The sequence below is a fragment of the Macrobrachium rosenbergii genome, chromosome 3 (genome assembly GCF_040412425.1).
Source record: "Macrobrachium rosenbergii isolate ZJJX-2024 chromosome 3, ASM4041242v1, whole genome shotgun sequence".
NCBI classification, from domain to species: Eukaryota; Metazoa; Arthropoda; class Malacostraca; order Decapoda; family Palaemonidae; genus Macrobrachium; species Macrobrachium rosenbergii.
The window spans coordinates 2,127,042-2,140,000 of record NC_089743.1 but is presented as its reverse complement, the minus strand read 5'-3'; the positions used below and the strand labels follow the sequence as shown (position 1 = coordinate 2,140,000).

General features: G+C 35.3%; 1 protein-coding gene across 7 annotated transcripts in view; it reads left to right on the top strand.

Moving 5' to 3' along the window:
* LOC136851952 (threonine synthase-like 2) overlaps window positions 1-12,959 on the top strand; it is an 81,510-nt gene that overhangs the window by 57,907 nt on the left and 10,644 nt on the right. The window lies entirely within an intron of this gene.

Genomic DNA, 12,959 nt, shown 5'->3' with positions numbered 1-12,959 from the left:
AGGTGACCGTTTCTCAAGAAGGAGGGAAAACAATTCCCTAGTGGTTTTTTACCTCATTAACTCCTGTTTTGTGATTCGTCTGGTGGTCGTGTTTCCTGGAGCATGTGTTTGAGAAGAGGTTTAAGGATTAACCTGTCGATTTCATCCGTTTTCCAATGTCCTCCGGACAAGGTCATATTGTTGGTTTGATTGATGATAGCAGATTCCAGCATCTTTCTTTTGTACGGACAGCTACTTTTGAAAACCAGCTCCACCCCGCTCCAATTTATGGAATGGCCTCTATCCCTGATGTGTAGGAAAATCCCTGAACTCTTCGAAGCATACCGCACTGATCTTTTGTGCTCTGTTAATCTTTGTGGAGGGACCTGCCCGTCTCTCCCACATAAATCTCATTATAATTGCTGCACGGAAGCTTGTAAACTCTGGCTTCTTCCCCTTTTTTATTTAAGTATACTGTATGTTAATGAGAGAGCTCCTGAGGGATTCGGGATAATGGAAGATAAAAGGATTGTTAGACTTGAGTTGTTCTGTGGCTTTTTGGATGTTTTTGTCATACGGAAGCTTTATTTTGTTGTTAAAATCTATTTATCTGTTGTGAGTGGGACCTTTGTAGTATATTTTATTCACTTTGTTAATAGCCTTCTCGATAATGTGTGGTGGGTAGAGCAGTTGCATTAAGTGTTGGCAGATTGTGTTGAACTCTGTATCTAGGTACCAACCTGTCTACCTCCAATTAACCACCTGTTACCTAGTTTCAACAGATATTTCTAGCTCATGCTGAGGAGCACTCTTACATAAAGGTGGTGATGGTATTTATGTAGGAACAAACAGTGAAAATCACTTCATAAATTGTAAACTTTCACTTTTGTGATATCTGGCATAGTAAAAACAGACAGAATTATTAGTGAAAAATGAGAAGCTGTTGAGGTTGTTAATCCAAACCACAAAAGTTTCTGGGAATAACTGGTAAAGACCAGAACAGTGAACTAACACTAAACTTGTAGTTGGCACTAATAAACCTACCAAATAACCAATTCAGGTAGTTATGATCAGTCACCTACTTGAAACCCAAAGCTCACAGCTTACAGCTCTTACTTGTTAGACATAGACATTTGCTTTAAAAAACAGTGATATTAGTAAAACAATTAAAGACTTATATTTGTAAAATCATTACCAAACAACTATAAGAACAATTTATGGAAAATCAAAGAGACAAAAGAATTAACATTGGTAAAGAAGAAAATACAGTACATGTACATATAGAAACTTTGTGAACTACCTACAGTATGGTGAAGAAATCTGGTAATGCTCTTCACAAAGCTGAGATGAGGGGACACTAAAATTCTTATTACTGTACGGTATTATTATAACAGTAACAATAATTACCATTACAGGCAGTCCCTGGGTTATGTCAGGTTTAGGCTGCATCGTTCCGGACTTTCAGCGCTTGCCTCATTGCACTGTTAACCCTAGTCTTTTTTTTTTTTTTTGTTATTCAATCTGTGGTTAATCTGGCACTGAAATTCCTTCCCTATATAATTATGATACTGACAGTTAGCAGATAGACAGATAGATAGACAGAGACAGAGAGATGGAACAGACATCGTGGCACAAACCAGAGGCTTTATTGTCAAAATCAGAGCCTCCTAAACTGTTTTTTTTGGTTACAATAGAATGGTGTTTGGTTATTTCTCTGCAGCCTACAAAATTCTTTTATTTTGTAATTTATTTTTTGATTACAAACGTTGCATCTTTAATCTCTTGTATTGATTCTATTTTATGTCAAAGGTCTAATTTTAAACAAAATATTTCTATTTTCTGTGTAATTATCATAAGAATTGTTGTAGATAAGTAATTGAATGGACCATGAAACAATTTTAGGAGATGCATTGAAAGCAAGATGGAAGAAACATATCACCTTGGGAGGCACAGTGAACAAAAATGATAGGGGTTGCAGCTGGGGGCCAAGAACAATTGATGAAGGAGACTTCTCTCTGAACAGTTCAGTAACCCAAACCCTGGCTTCTGCCATGGATATTCAGGTGTGGATTTAATACAGTAATTTCAACATTAAAACTTTGCTGTCATACTCATCTGTACAGTGCATAATTGAAAAAAATTTTTAATAGCTAAAAACAGAGCAAAATGTTAAACAGGTCTTAATATTTCAAACAATTTATTTACTAAGAAAAATATATATCAGCTAATAAATAGTTTAAAAAATGAATAAAAATTAGCCAGAGACAAGACAAATTATGAATGAGTTTGACAGTAAGGACAAACGTACTAAGCATCAACATTCTATCAGTGTTGATGCAATTTATTGTTGGTAAGATAATTTTGCAAATGTAATTGAAGAATATTCAGCATAAGGGTGTCAGAAAAGGGCAAATGGGAATGGTATGATAAACATGAAGATATGTTGCAGCCTTGGAGTGATAAAAAAAGTAAAATTGAATGTTTTTGGAGCTTTCTGCTGAAGATGAGACTTTGACAACTGTTAGTATAACAGGAATTTTTTTCTATTATATATTCAGTATTACCAGTATGCATTCATAACATACAAAATCATCGGTTTTATTCCTTTCGTCATTCAGCATAATTGGTAAATGAAATCTGTTTTGTTCTAGAACATGTGATCAGAAATTGGAGCAGTGGACACAATTTTCAAAACGAAAACTTTTAAAAACAGAACAGTCTGTTCAATTACCTTCTTTACAAAGACTTGACCACGGTTACATAAATAACCCTAATATGTTTCCAGACTACCTTGCCTCTAGAGATATTTGATGTTGAAAAAATAAATATTACAATCAAGGAAGTGTTTTCTCCTGTGTGAGGCTAGAGTACTGTTACATTTTTTCAGTTGCCTTTGATCTTTATTTTCAGTTTAGTTTTTATTTGATTTATTTATTTTTGCCATTTTGTAATGGAGCTATTAATAAATACGATATTTATGATATAATTTGCGTATGTATAGTCTCAAGTATACCTTCCTTGCAATTCTATAGAATAATTTGGGTAGATTTTTTATTTCATAGAATATATATATATACAAATGCAGACTTGAGTGTAGCAATACATGCAATACGAAAATATTTATATATTTTTCTCATATATATATACAGTATATCTTTGAAGACTTGTTGTTTGTGTCTTAAAAAATATAATGAAAATTAGGGAATGGTTTTACCACACAAGCGTGTTTTAGTGGAACTATACTATGCGATATATATATATAAATATATAGGTTTATTTTTTATGACTGAGAAATATTTTTATTAAAACAGAATGGGAAAGAGCAATGATAAAAATGCTAAACTGAAAAACATGTGTTTCAGAGACTATAAACAATCTCCGACAAAGAAACAGTTCACTGCAGTATGGATGCTGAAGTGCTATGCAGCCTAGAAATGACTGGTGTTGAACATTTTGCAACTTTATGGGTTTCTTGTATATATATATATATATATATGGTATATATATTTTATATATATAATATATGGTATATATCAGTCATAGTATCTCTGGATATATTTTTTTTTCTCCATCCATCTGGGAAAATGCATATCATCTAGTTCAAGACATCCTGAAAATGATTTCTGCTTTTAAATCAAAAATTTTATAATTTGACTACTGTTGATTTTCAAATCTAAAAAAAAAAACGCCAATAGGGGATAGTGAATGAGCTGAGGGCTCTATACATATCCTTTGTCCCCTGCAAAACACTTCAAGAAAAGTTTATAACAGAAAACGAATGTTTATTGTTTAATGCACTAAACTGAAATAAATTATAACCTTACAAATATTTGAGACAAACTGGAAGCATGAAACATGATAATGGCTGCAGATTAGAGAGCTCAAGAAGGAAACAGAAGGAATGCTAAAAGTGGCACAAGATCAGGCCCTAAGAACCAGATATGTCCAAAGAACAATAGATGGAAATAACTTCTTACCCATATGCAGGAAGTGCAAAATACTAGTTACAGACAAATTTCTAAAGAAACAAAATACTAAAGAAATATGATTTAGCTAACATATCCAATCTGAATATATTGATTATGAATAAATGATACATGTTAACAATCAGTAACTGTTAAGTTATACAAATAAAATTTTGAGAGAAATTATGGATTTGCTGATTTAGAGACTTATTTTATTAAACAATTCCATGGCAATTATATAAATTTGATATCAAGGTTAACAGGAGAAATCGAGAGTTTCTTAATAAAATGAACCTATTTAAATGCTTTTTATTTCTTTCACTTATTCCAGCTTCAATAAATGTAATTTAAGTCAGTCCAATCCAGGAGATGGGATTAATTCTCAGCTATTACATGTACACTCGGCAAGAAAAGTGAGGATACAGTTTTTAAATCTTCAGACATATGTTGCTCAATAATGAGACATCTGGCAACTTTAGAAAGGGAGGAGCTTCAGTCTTATTGTGTTTGTTTTTGCTTGACCTCCTATAACTTTCAATCATATTCTACGATAATGAAATCATTGATACTTAAATGCAGTAGTAAGTTTATAGTATTCGTTCAAGTTGTAATTTGCAGCGACAGTTCTGAGCAAAATAAACATTTTTCCACATAACTACCAAGCAACCTTGCACAAATGAATTTATAACACCACAATGAACGGAATGCTTGCATAATCGGACGCGATCTTCCATAATGAAATCAAGAGTTAAATTTGAGCAATGTCCAAGAAATACTTGGGGGCAATAAAATGATGCGATGTTATGGAGAGAGAGAGAGAGAGAGAGAGAGAGAGAGAGAGAGAGAGAGAGAGAGAGAGAGAGAGTTGCTGTTGTGTAAGCCTAGGCCTGTATGTATTGTAGAGCTAATTTCATTATTTTTTCTTTTTAGAGATTGAGAGATACTATATTTGTATAGTATGTTTTAGCAATGGAGAGAGAGAGAGAGAGAGAGAGAGAGAGAGAGAGAGAGAGAGAGAGTTGCTGTTGTGTAGGCCTAGGCCTATGGTAGGGCTACTCATTTCATTATTTTTCTTTTAGAGATTGAGCGATACTATATTTGTATAGTATGTTTTAGCAATGAGAGAGAGAGAGAGAGAGAGAGAGAGAGAGAGAGAGAGAGAGAGAGAGAGAGAGAGAGAGAGAGAGAGAGAAACTATGGCAATGTCAAGAAACATCCAGTTACTTGTGTTTTCCCCCGAAGCACTGCGCTACTGCTTTCACATCATAGAGAACGCTCTTGCGGATTTAAATAGATTTGGTCAACCTACCCTAGGTGTCACATCATTTACTGCCATTAATTCCAGCTGACTTTTAACACCGTGAAATATAAATATGAATGTGTAAAAATTAAATAAATTATCATTACCTCGTATGATGATGCAAAAATAAACCTGTTCATAACGGAAAACGAGTATAAATATTGCCGTTCTGATGAATAGTACTACACCGAGATATCCCATACACTATCTTTTAGATCTCTATGAACAAAGTCATCTGAGAAATTCTGATTACTTCGGACATCCATGGTGGTTTTTAAGTATCTGAACGTTTTTGTTTTGCAGATTTAATATATATGATATAATTTGCATTGTATTTTCATATTCTAGAGTAAATTTACCGAGATTATGTGTTTTCTGTAAGGAAAAAATTGAAATTCGATGAACGAAATCTAATGAAAACTGTATCTTCACTTTTCTTGCCGAGTGTACATAATAAAATAACATACAAGAATATTTTAAGTAACTGATCTTATCTCCAAGTATCTGCAATAAAATTACATCTACCTGATAATAAAATCATAACCCTATATAATTTGTATAACCAGCCAAATCAGCATTATAATTTAAATCAGTTCTCAAATTTTTTTTAACAAACTTCCAACTACCGTTATTGGTAGTTGGGATGAAGACTGTAATCAAGCAAATCTAGTTGGGATCATAATAGAGCAGTTAATTGCAATTGACAATTATTGTGTTTTAATTGAAATTGAAGGTCGTACTTATTTCTCCAAAACCCATGATATATTTTGATCTATCGAGCCATTAATTTGTTCCTTATCTATTATAGATAATTTTGAATGGACTGTAGCTGAAGATTACCCAGTGATTATTTCATACTTAACCCAATTACCGACTCAGACTATAAAGTACAATTTTGATAAAGCATATTGGCATAAATATGATCTGCTGGAGCTAGAAATACAACACAAGTAAAAATCAATTAAAGCTCTCCGACAGTGCTTTAATTGACTTGCACTTGTGTTGTATTTCTATCTCGACTTTCTACAAATGTTTTTAACAATTTAACTTTTATTGATCGTGTTATTTTTAAACATAATTTTAATAATGTTATTTCTCAACGTGTCTCTTCTGTTCAGGAGGTCCACAATAGAAAATTGTACAATTCAGGTATCACTGTTTCAAACTTTCAGTTTAAAAAATTTTTATTTTTAACTATTCAGATTGTGAACTATCGAGAAAGGACAAGTTCTTATTGTATTTCAGTCTTGACTCTCGCTTGCCTTGTTTTAAACCCTCTCGCCATCAGTTTTTTGGCTCTCTGGAACTGCTAATTTCCAGATTGTCGAATTCCAACCTTATAACTAATATTGAAGTGTTCAGATCACAGCACACAAAACAACCTGACGACCAGTTGGACACTTTTTCAATAAGAAAGATTCTAATATTGTGAAGATTTGAGTAGAAAGGAAAATATTATTATTACAAAATTTAAATATCTGAGTAAACATGACTTTTCAACTATTTTTAAAAATGAAGAGAAAATTAACAGGTTTTTAAAGTCTTTATTAGACCCTAAAATAATTTGTAATGAGTTCTATCAATCTTTATAAAGTACTGGTGGTTCTGCAAAGAGGGGGGTTACCATCAGACCAATATTAACACTATTTACGGAAACCCTAGCTCTAAACTATCAACATTTTGAGTTCCTCTTTTAAATTTAAGAAATTCAAAAGAGTTTAAGGAAAAAATGCTGAACCAAGATTGTTATTTTTTATGGTAAATTTGGAGATCCCTGTGGAAGAAACTATTCAGGTTATTTTAAGTAAGATTTTTACTGATGACGATATTTTATTTCATGATTTTAGTTTGGATAATTTTAGAAAATTGTTATATCTGGCTGTGCAGGACAGTACCTTTGTTTTTAATGGAATTGCTTATTCCCAAATTGACGGATGGCAATGGGCAGTCCTTTTCGGCCCAGTTTTTGCTAATATTTTTGTGTTACGTAGAGGAGCAATTGCTAGACAATTGCCTTCTTGCCTGTCACCCACTATTTGTTTTACAGTCGTTACGTGGACAATACCTTCATTTTATTTAGAAACAAAGATCAAGCAGATGTCTTCCTACAGTTTGCTAGTGATGCTCATCCTAACAAAATTTGCGATTGAGTATGAAAAAAAAATGGCATTTTCAGATATTGAGGTATTACTTAACAATGAGGGTTTTTTTTTACATCTTTTTTTAGAAAACGGACATCCACCGGCTTAGGTAGTAATTTTCATAGTTATTTTTGTTTTAATTTTAAATTAAATTCTCTTAATACCCTCTTCCACAGGGAGCTTTTACGTTAACGTCGAGCTGGTCGGAAACTCGTAAGGAAGTCTTGTTTCTACAAAAATATTGTTAGACAATTATTTTCCCAACAAACTGTTCTTTAAACATTTAAATAAGTTCCTAACCGTAAAATTATACCCAAGGTGAATTTCCCTACAGTTATACTGGTGTTCGATTAGCGTCCCCTGATTATTCTAATATTTAGAACCATGCCAATAAATGTAAATTAAACATCAGTTATGAACAATTTAAAATTCTTACTAGTCTCCCCCACAACAGCTTGCGACCTATGAATCACTTTTTATTAAACAATTAGTTTCAGTGTTAAGCAGTCAAACGACCGCCACTGCTCTCTCTTGAATGGTGCGAGGTATTTTTCTTTTTTAGTTTTATAGTTTCTTTGTGAATGAATTGACTTTCATGTTGTATAATGTTATTAGTCCTGTCAATTTTACACTATTTAAAGTTTTTTATCTTTCAGCTTGATAATGAGGCTAGTCCTCAGAAACGTCGCACAAGTAGAGATGAAATGCATGAGACGTCTCCTTCTGATGCCCTTAGCTGTGTGTGTGTGTGTATATATATATATACACACACATACACATGCTAACACACACACATATATATATATATATATATATATATATATATATATATATATATATATATATATATATATATATATATATAGAACACAGTAAACCCCTGTATTTGCATTCTCACAATTCGCAGGATTTTCTGTGAACTTGTCTAAAAGTTATTGTGGGAAAACTCGTCCCTTCACGGGTTTATCTGTGGAACATATCAATAAAAATATTTGCAGGAACTCGCTATTCCCAGATTTTTCCTTTTTTCCGTAGAGCAATATTCTGTATTTTCATATTATTTACTGTTTAATAACATTAAATAATAATGTACAGTAATAATAATGCTACAGTACATAACAGTAATAAGATTAAATAATAATAGTACAGTAATATTAAATAATAAGTTTAAATAATAATGATACGTAATACTGTACTATACACTGGTTACTACCTGTAATAATAATACATAATAATAATAAGATTAATTATACAGGCACTCACCGGTGAAGAATGTTGATTATAAATGATGATGAATCAGCTGTGCTGTACGATGAATGACGATAACGATATGGCTGCACAGGAAAGTAAAGGGGTTACACCTCCTCTGAGGGCGCCTCTTCACCTTCTTCAGGAGGCACTTTGTCAGGGGTTTTGGGAGGTGCCGTCATGTTAAGGCATTTGAACATGGTACTGAAGGTGGTACGGTAGAGCTGCACGGGCTCATTAATGGCATTTGAAACATTTCTGGCCCTTTCTTCATTATCATCCCATGCCTTTATCATTGTCTGCAGCTGCCTGACTTTCTTAAGAAATTTGTACAGGCCATGAAATTCTTCAAAATCATGGTCTGTTAGTGGGATAGAGAGGGCGGCGAGATGTTCTCCAATAAAGGCCATCGCAAGATTTCTACCATCTTCGTATTCCTTCTCGATGAAGGTGATTGCACTTGAAGGCACGCCATAAACAGCTGCTGCTTCTCTGTGACTTTTGCCTTTACGTAACATTACAGTAATGTCTGCCCTCTCCTCAAGTGTCATGATCTTTCTCTGGTGCTTAGGCTCTTTGCCAGAAGCCTTAGAAGGAGCAGGGCGTTTAGGAGGCATCTTAGGGCACGATTCCAAAAAATATGCTCAGTCCGTAGTACCCTACACAAAACATGCACAACCGAGAGATAGCAGTGAACTGAGATGCTGGGTCATTTGCCGATTATTAGTAAACACGTACATAGGCATGTACACATGGTACTAATGTGCATACGTATAACATTGATGTTCTTCACGCACTGTACATTTTATTAGATGATTTGTTGTTTGTTGCAGGTTGATTTTTAAACATTATGTACATAAAGTGTTTTAGGATGATACGCAGTACATAGAGCATAAAATACGCAGGACGATGGAACTGGCAGGGAACATATGTTTATGTATGCCTGCAGAGTCTACGTACTAAGTATATTTTCGTTTCTAATGTAAATACATTTTTTATGATGAAAAAAGATTTACTAATTTTCAAATATTACAATACTGTAATATGTCAATGTAAACACAGCAAAATTTCAATAACATGCATTTTTTTTTCTTAAAAGGTGCTTTACCCAAGTGAGTGAATGGCAGAGAGAGAAAATGCATCCTGGGGTGCTGTATACCCAGGTGCAACGATATTCGACACGTTATTGGCTGTTGTCTGCAAAGCAGCCAATCCAGGAGCGCCATTCATTTTCCTTGGCACTCATTTGCTGTACATTTGGTGATGATTGGCTGGATCCTCAATCTCATCTCATGGAAGATGGAATTGTGGGAGCCTGCATGATTGCATCTTGGCCAGTTCTCTGCTTAGTACATAGCATCTTCTCATTCAGTGTAATTACGGATCTTTGTGTGTCGGTTTTAATCTTTGTGTATCAGTGCTAATCTTGCCCTAAAATGCCTCCTACAAAATGCCCTGCTACTTCTAAGGCTTCTGACAAAGAGCCTAAACACAAGAAGGCAGTCATGAAGCTCGGTGAGAGGGTAAAACTTCTTGATATGTTGAAGGAAGGTAAAAGTTATGCCGCGGTAGGCTGCCATTTTAATGTCAATGAAAGTACAGTAAGGTACATTAAGAAGAAAGAGGCAGAGATACGTAAGGCTGTAAGTATGAGTTTCTTCGGTAGTGCAAAAACAGATTTGACAGTACGGGGTAAGACAGTCGTTAAGATGGAATCTGCACTGGTGTTTTGGATAAAGGACTGCTGTTAGAAGAACATCCCCCTCGACTCCAACATCATTCGTGAAAAAGTGCAACAACAACGAAATCAGCAATATACGATTGCTACTGAAGGTGATGACATACAGGCACAGGAAGGTGGTGACGAACAGGCACAGGAAGGCAATAATGAAGGGGAATTAGAATTCTTCGGCCTCAATGAACGTGGACCAGAAAAAGAAGAAGAAGAAGAGGGAGGAAGAGCCACAAGCAGAACAACCATCAGCTCCTCAAGGTTTCCAGGCCAGCAAGGGGTGGTTCCACCGGTTCCAGAAGTGGTTCCACCTAAAGTCTGTTTCTCTGCATGAGGAAACAGCATCCACAGATATGGAAGCTGCCGCAAAATATCCGGAGATCTTCAAGAAACTCATAAAAGAGAAGGGCTACCATCTAGAACAGGTGTTCGATATGGACGTGACTGGCCTGTTCTGGAAAAAGATGCCATCTCAGACATACCTCATGAGGGACGAAGCCAAAGCCTATGGATTTGAGGCCCAGAAGGATAGGGTTACCGTCCTAATGTGTGGGAATGAGGCTGGCTTCATGTTGAAACCAGGCTTTATTTACAAGGCTGCAAACCCCAGGTCCCTCAAGAATAAGAACAAGGCGTTGCTGTCTGTGTTCAGGATGCATAACCCCAAGGCTTGTATTACCAAAGTCATTACGGATCAATGGTTCCATCAAAGCTTCATCCCTGAAGTTAGGCAATACCTGAGCAACTTGGGCGTGGAGTTCAAGGTGTTGTTGATATAATGCTGGTGGCCAACCTCTCGACCTTTATTACCAGGGTGTCCAACTAGAGTTCCTCCCTCCCAACACCACCTCTTTCCTCCAGCCTATGGACCAGGGCATGAGCCGTACCTTCAACACATTCTACACCCAGAACTCCCTCTAGCACCTTGTGAATGCAATGGACGCTGAAAGTGAATTTAAGCTGAAGGACTATTGGCTTAAATTCACGACTGGCATATGTCTGTCAATCATCGACCAATTGTTGAAGGAAATGAAGGAGACCCTGAATGTGTGCTGGAACAAGTTGTGGCTAGAGTGTGTTCACAATGAAGAAATTCAACATTCGGCCACTGGTAAGGCAGTCCAGTTGGCGAGGAGTCTAGGTGGAGAAGGCTTCGAGGACATCACCGAGGATGAAGTCGGCACCCTCATTGTTGCCCACTCTGACCCCCTGACAGACCAAGATCTGGAAGAGCTGACGAAGTCTGCCAGCGAGGAAGAAGACATGACAGGTTCAGAGGAGGAGGAGGAGGAGGAGGAGGAGGAGGAGGACGAGGACGAGGGCCTGACTTTGGAACATCTGTCCCAAATTAAGAGGCTAATTAAGGAGGTGCAGGAGATGGTTTCAACATGGGATCCTTATATGGAACGCTCCTTAAAGTTTTCAAATATCCTTGATTCAGCATTGGAGCCCTATAATCAAGCCCTCATCAGCATGAAGAAGCAGGGACAGCAGCTGCCTATCACTGTGTTTATTAAACATATGAAGAAGGACCCTCCAAAGCCTCCCTAAACCCCTAAAATAGTGCCTCCCAGATCGCTGAACCAACCCTCCTGGCATGCCTGAAGAAAAATTAAACCTGCGTGATTTGTGGCACTCCTGAAGGTGAAGAGGCACAACAGAGGTGTAGTATGACCCTTGCTTTGCTGTGCAGACAATCTTCATTTGTGATTAATCGGGATTTTAGCTAATTCATCATCTGTCAATGTTAATCAACATTCATCCAGTGATCCTTTCATGTTCTAATGATTTTAATACGTCACGAGTATTAAATGTTTTTTTAATGTGCGATGTATTTTTACTGTACAATAAAATTGTGAGGTTACCAATGTTTTCATTAAAAGCTTAGGACAGCCTGAATAGTGTTTGTAATGAAATAAAATGTGTGCCCCTGAAAACAATGGACTGGGGTTTATGCACTACAAAGCCCTGATCGTAAGTACATATATATTTTAAGGGTAAAATTTTACATGATAATTTTGAAAATGACAATAATAATATCGTTTCAACAATTACTACAGTTTAGTGCAAGTTTGGGTATACTTGATGTAGGAGGATATTTTTGGTATACATTTGGTGTTTGAACTTTCAAGATAGGCAGTTATAAGCATTTTTAGAGGGGGTGTTTAAGCATTTAGATTTTGCTATTCGCATAGGGTCTGGTATGCATCCCCACGAATATGGGTGGAGCATTGTAGTATATATATATATATATATATATATATATATTCTAGCAGTATATATATATATATATATATATATATATATATATATATATATATATATATATATATATATGTATATATATATCATGACTATTTATCACATCCCGTTGGCGTTAGTGTCAATAGTCCTGATTCTCGTCCGTCGCTGGTTCAATTCTCACTGGAGTTGTGGACTTATTATCAACTAAAAAAAAAAATTCCCTTGATCGGTAACATATAGAAAATATATTATTTCAGGTAGAGTGAATTGATATTAAAGGACGCTTTGTTTTCTGATTATATATATATATATATATATATATATATATATATATATATATATATATATAT